Genomic DNA, 6,814 nt, shown 5'->3' with positions numbered 1-6,814 from the left:
CCACATCTCTTGTCAAGTAAGTTGTATTTGGGAGACAGGAATGGTAATACTATAATGTTTTATCACCGAGCTGATAGCGCACAGTGGCGTCTCTCGTCATAATAAGCTTTTTTTGTCTCCATTGTGCCTCTTCTTTGGCTTCCTCTTGTCTATTCAGCAGCCTCATTTGAATTCAGGAGTATTCAGATCCTATACTCTGCTGTGTTTTTTCTGCTGAAAATGTCCTGCTGATATTTTTTCCACTACAGGCACAGTCCCCTTCAATTGTTCTCCAAATTACTATCTCAGAAACAGAATAAGGTGACTTGGTTTAGGGTATTTCCTTACTTGCAAATATTGTGGGAAAGAACAAGCTGCTAACATGCCTACTTCACCCTTAACACACATGAACATCGCTTCACAAGTGCTTTTATCAGTTTCAAGGCCTCAACCAATTTCTGCCTTGAGTTATTTATATACTCCATTTGCATTTAGGAGCTCCAACTGAGATCAGGATCACATTGTGCTAGCACTGTAGATACATACGATTAGAGAGAGTCTCTGTCCTGAAGCACTTATAATGTAAATACACACAGCAGGATGGCAAATAGAATCATAGATTTAAATGATTGGAAGAGACCTCAGGAGAACATTGATTCCAACCTGCAGCTAAAAGCAGGACCAAACCCAGCTAAATCATCCCAGGCAGGGCTATGTCAAACCAGGACTTAAAAACCTCTAGGGATGGAGATTCCAGCTCCTCCCTAGGTAACACATTCCAATGCTTCACCACTCTCCAAGTCAACAAGCTTTTTTCCTAATATCCACTTAGTCCTCCCCAGCTGCAGCTTGAGACTATTTCTCCTCATTCTGTCATCTGTCACCACTGAGACCAGCCTCTCCCCATCCTCTTTGGAACCCTTCCTTCCGGCAGTTGAAGGCTGCTATCATATTCCACCTCATTCTTCTCTCCTGTAGACTAAATAAACCCAAATCCCTCAGCTTCTCCTCATAATTCAGGTGCTCCAAATCCCATAATCTCTTTTGTCACTCTCCACTGGGCTATCTCCAACGCATCCACATCCTTTCTGTAACAGAGGGCCCACAACTGAATGCTCTACTCCACATGTGGCTTCACCAGTGCTGAATAAAGAGGAATAATCACTTCCCTAGATCTCTGGCAATGCTTCTACTAATGCAACTCAATATCCAGTAGCCTTCTTGGCAGCAAGGGCAGAAAGTTGACTCATATACAGCTTCTCATCCACTGTAATTCACAGGTCCTTTTCTGCAGCAGTGGAATGACTTGCTGCTGGTCATATAGCACAGCTGGTTCATAGCAGATTTTCCAGGTCAGTCCAATGTTGTATCCATCAGGTTAGGCTGTCAGGTATTCTTTGAATAGATCAGTGCTCCAATGTCCTGGGGATTACGGCCTTCTTATTCCTTCTGGCAGCAAAACAACACCTTTCAAATGTTTTTGTGACAAGAAAACTGCATTAGGCGTACTGTCCTAGGATTTTTGCAACCAAGGTTCAAATTTCTGCTTTGCCAGATTCCATACAGAATTTTCAGTCCCCGATCCCTCTGATTCAGGCAAAGTAGGAAGTTTAACCTGTCTCCCACATCCCAGAACAGTGCCCTAACCACAAGGCTATCAAATATGAGCCTGTCTGATTAGACCAAAGGGAAGTTTCCAGAAAGTCTTCATCAAAACTTCCTGTCTCGGTGACAAGTGTCGGTCTTGACGACACAGCATATTTTGGCGATTTCATTTGAATGACAATGTTCAACCTGTTCTCCTCAGCGCCAATGTAAGCAGTTCCACAAGAATCTCACCAAGACCCATTTCCCCTGACTCTCCCTCCACCCATAGCTCATTAAACTGGCAAAACTTCACACCAATTTTTAAGCAAGAATAAAGGGAGACAGTTTGATAGTTGGAGTCAGAACAAAATCACAGCCCACACGTTGGCTTCAACAGTTCCATCCAGCAGGCGCAAATTTGCATCCTGTGCTAACTCTGGATGTTCTTCAGCATATATATGCAGTAAAAGATCTATTTGATAACAAATAATTAGACCATAAAGTGACCTTTCACTAAACAGGGTCCTCTGTGTAGATCCTAATGAAAGCTGCTCAGATATTAAAGTACCAGCTGTTTGATAAGACAGCCCCAATCCTGGGCAAGTTTGTCATCTGGTTCCTCCAGCTGTTGTTGCTGGCTCATTGCCACATGTTATACAGCATATAACGGAGGAGGAGAGGGAAGAAAACAGGAGGGATTGCTGCCATCCCTTGCAAAAATCCAGGTGACAATGTGAGAAGGATCCATATTTGGAAGTCCCTATAGAGAGGGGCAAATGGTTTGGGCCTTGGGAGGAGACAGGTTTTTTTCTCTGAAAGCCTAACAAATTAGGAGTCTCAGCAGAGGCTGGCACAGAAGCAATGAGGAAGGCTAGGGCAGGGAAAGAGTTTGAGAACAGAGGTAAAGAGCAAGTTTTGGGGACAGGAGCCAGGTAGGGAGGCATCCCAGGAGACAGCTAAAGCTGAGGTGAGGCAGAAAGTTCAAGAGACTGGTAGCCCTCATGGCAAAACTTGACACTTTTATGCCAATAGCCCTATTTTTAACTGGAACCCCCGTACAGCACCTCCACAATCGAAAGGGAGGCATTAGCAGTAAAATGGGCCATCGAAGGCCTTCGATATTACCCAGTGGGCAATTCCTTTATTTTAGTGACGGACCATGCACCACTCAAGTGGCTGCAGACAATGAAGGACTCAAATGCACAGATTATGCGCTGGTATTTGTCCTGGAAGCCATATTCATTCCAAGTGATCTGATGGAGTATTTTTTTTTAATTTATTTACATAGAAATCTTAACTGCTAATTGGTACAGGAGTAAACTGCAAAAGCTTTATTTCCATATGAGGTTTTTTATTTTTGTTTGTTTTTTTTTATTATTTTGTTATTTTACAGAACACGAGTCTGCTTATCTTTAACCATTAACAAAAACATATGAAGAAGATACATACTTGTAAATGTTTTGTCAGGACGTTTCTTTTCCCTATACAGTATGCTTCCTTTGTCTTTTTCCAGGCAATTTAGCATTCTTGCAGTGGCATTTAATCGTTATCGCCTTTTTCCTCAGAATCTTTTCCTTTTCTCCTGTTGAACTTAACTGTTTTCTTTTATGTTTGCTGGCCCACCTTTTCAGGTATTTCTATCAACCCTTGTTCTGGTACCTTCCCCCTTAGCTGCCCAAATCTTTCCATCTGTATGAAGTAATTCTCTACAGCTTTTACCATTTCTGGCTTCACAAGTACTAAATTATTTAAACTGGCATAAGCGGCTTGATCCAGAACTTGAACTAAAATGCTATTTCTCATCTTTGCCTCCCTCTGTTGGGCTTTTTGTTGCCTTGGGTTACCAGAAGGGTCCTGGTTCTTAGCCTGCAGCTCCTCCAGCTGATGCTTGCAGCATGCCTTCAGGTCCTCATCTGCCATTAGTTGGAATGACTATTAAACTATTATGCATTGCTTTTTCACAGCCACAGAGCATGAGCTACATGTGCTGTCTGTTTTCTCTTTGCCACTAGATAGTCTAGTGCAACTAGTAAGTACAAGCCTTTACATTAAAAAGAACCCCATCCCCGAGGTTTATAAATAGAAAAAATGTAAATAAGGAGCTAGAGGAAACACTGTATGCATAGTATCAGCAGAGAGACACAATTTGGGTCTAGTATATTAAAGAAAGCACACAGGAGTAATTCATATTAATAGAGGGCTATTAACCATGTAAGATAGCACCAAGGTTTGAGACTTTGGCCTTTTATACAGAGTAGGGTAAGGAATTCTACATGGGTGGGACTTCCAAAACCACATGTAGCTGCTGCTGATGGCATGTTTTAATGTCAGGTTATTTGAAAGAGTACCACACTAAGCCTCACTAACCAACCTTTTCTGGGCACCAACAGGGTCTACAGGGACCAATTAATGCACAATACCTCGGTGCACTTCACAAATCACTCCTCGAGGCTGACAATCCCTTTGTCAGATTCTGCTGTAAAATACTGCCAGTCACACACTTATAAATGTGAATAAAACTTACATCAATTTCCGCTGGCTTCAACGCGGTTCAGCTGAGGCCTTTTGAGAAGAAACTGCTCTGAGCAAGAGATCTGGTTTCTATCTTTAGCTCTGCTACAGGTTCATATATTTATATGGAAATTAAAATCCTGTGGCTGGTCCATGTCAGCTGGTCTGGGCTTGAATTAAGGGGCTGTTTAACTGTGGTGTAGAAATTAAAGGTCAGGCTGAAGCCTAGGTTCTAGGATTCTGCAACGTGGGAGCGTTCTTGCACTCAGACCACCCTAATGTCTACACAGTAATTAAACAGCCCTTAGCCAAAGCCCCACAAACCTGAGTCAGCTGGTGCAGGCCAGCCCTGGGTGTCCAATTGCGCATATACCTGCAGATGGGTTTTCTGTTCATTTTTCTTGCCTGTAAAATGAAGACGTTAGTGCATCCCAAAATGTCATGTTAATTAATATTTGTAGGGCACTATGAGAATCCTCTGACAGAAAGCAGGAGGGAAGTGCCAAGTGCTACTAGGGTGCACTTAAACTGAAAGGTTTGCTGACTGTTTCATTTAGGTTTGCAGTGGAGGGGGGTTATCAATGGATGGCTGAACTGTAACTTCCATGCCCTTCTGATGAGAAACATTGGGTACAAGTGAAGCAGCCTCAAGCATTTGTCTTTGTTATTGATTGCTTGCAAGAGCTCATGCAACAAGGTTCTACATGCTGGTGGCCCAGTGCCCTGTATCAAGCCCTTAGTTGACCACCTGCATAAGGTGACCAAACATGATATGATAGCAGGCTCCCTCCTCTTTTAGGAAGTACAGTCTCTAAGCTAAGTCAAAAAAAGAAGAGAGGGGATCAGAGGGACAATCCAGGGGTACCAGCCATATGGGAGACCGGCAGTTTCGTGTCAATAGGGAGAGGTTATAGGAAACACCAGGCAAGTGGCCATGGGCTCAGAAAGGACTCAGAGTCTGATTTGGATTTGTGTGGAGTTTGAAGTGTTTTGTTGAATGAAGAGAGGAACTGACAGCCCTTGACTGGCGTGTGAAGGCTGTGAATCCTGTGCTTTGCTGGGTGTAGGGCCTGTGAGTGAGCTGCCTCCTTCTGGTACATGCACATGCGGAAAAGCCAGAGCCAACCTTTCCAAACCCAAGTGCCTGTTGGATAATACAGGAGACAGCTCTACTGTCACCCTGCTGCACGACCTTTGGGAAGGCAAATGCCATTGGTCTTGTCTATTTGAACTGTCTGCTCTTCAAAGCAGTGTCTGTCTCTCCTGTTTGTTCAATGCTTCATGCAAAAAAGCCCTGATATTGCCTCAGGGCACTGGTGTTTAAATAAGCAAGAGCCTTAAAAAGAACATATTATATTTATAAAACTGTTCCTGCCAATGATCCTAAATCACTTGGGGTAATATGATTGTTTCACAAAGAACCAGGCTTCTCTCTTCTTGTGCTATAATCTGAAATATTTAAGATTCAGCAAAGCTGGCCACCTTCCATTTAATTAGCTGCCTATTACAGGAAGTAACGAAAAACAAAATGAAACCTTTTCAATTTCCAGTCAACTCACTTCCTCACTAAAAAATAATAGCAGTGCATCTGTCATTACTTAAAAGGAAAAGCTACTCTCACACATCCCTATAAATCCTCTTGAGTTCTTTATTGCTGTTCCCTGCCCTCACCCCCAAAGAAAGTAGTCAACAGATTCCAGACAACAATAAAGGCACTTGACTCACCAAAAAGCACCAGGTGCAGATCTTTCTGCTCCTGAATCTCTCACACAATATAGATACATCTCTAAGCATCTGGATTCAAAGCTTGAATCCAGACATAGCAGCATAACATAACTTTCTAGAAATCTGTTCCACAACTTACATACCTAAGTAGTACCACAGATGTCAGAGGGATGACTCACATGCATAAAGTTAAGGTTACAAGTGGGAGTTGTCATAGGTGGACTGTAGGTAAAATCCAGACAACCAGATCGTTTTCAATAGACTCTCAAATATTTTCATTTACTCATTATCATCATTACTGTTTTCTGGAGTCTCAATCTTGCCTAACCCTGACTAAGAAATTGTAACTTTGACCAGGAAAAAAAAAAAAGAGAAAGAATATCCCTGACACAAGTCTTTGCAGAATCTGAGGTATTTATTATCTTCTGATTGCTCTGATCACTTGATATCAGCATTTCAACTATAAATCTTTAAGTTTTCTTTCTCAGTATTTTATCATCACCAAGTCATTTTTAATAAATGTGAATTTAGCACAGGTAACAAGAACTCCATTTTTATTTTCTCTAGAAATTGAATTTCTCCCACTGTAGCAACTAAGATTGAAACACTGCAAAATGAGAATGTCTGCTTCATACTCTGAAAAGTGTCTGATGAAAACCTGCCTCTATAAAATGAGTCTCTTTTGTACAGAAATCTGCCTTCTCAAATTTCTGTAAGTGACATCTCCTCTCAGACTTTGTCTTTCCACTGAAATAGTAGATTAAAGAAAGGAGGAATGAAAATTAGCTGTCTGCACTGTTTTGGAAGGAGGTAAATACCAAGAAGACTCAGACTGATTTAGCATGTTACTACAACTAGTAGCATTTTCATGAAATTAGCACAAGAAAACTTTAGCCTGATTGAGGCTGTAGGGTGATCTCTGTAACACAGGGAACTTATCCCTGGAAAGTCTGGGAGAGTTTACTATTACATCCTTATTCTTAGGTTTCTTACTAAGGGTATGTCTACACTT

At 41.8% G+C, this 6,814-nt stretch overlaps 1 pseudogene; it reads right to left on the bottom strand.

Annotated features, from left to right (window-relative positions):
• Positions 1-3,171: 3,171 nt before the first annotated feature.
• On the bottom strand, positions 3,172-3,486 carry LOC142008417 (programmed cell death protein 5 pseudogene; annotated as a pseudogene).
• Between the last annotated feature and the right edge of the window lie 3,328 nt (positions 3,487-6,814).

Source organism: Carettochelys insculpta, chromosome 2 (genome assembly GCF_033958435.1).
Source record: "Carettochelys insculpta isolate YL-2023 chromosome 2, ASM3395843v1, whole genome shotgun sequence".
Lineage (NCBI taxonomy): Eukaryota > Metazoa > Chordata > Testudines > Carettochelyidae > Carettochelys > Carettochelys insculpta.
This window is presented reverse-complemented; position numbering and strand designations above follow the sequence as displayed.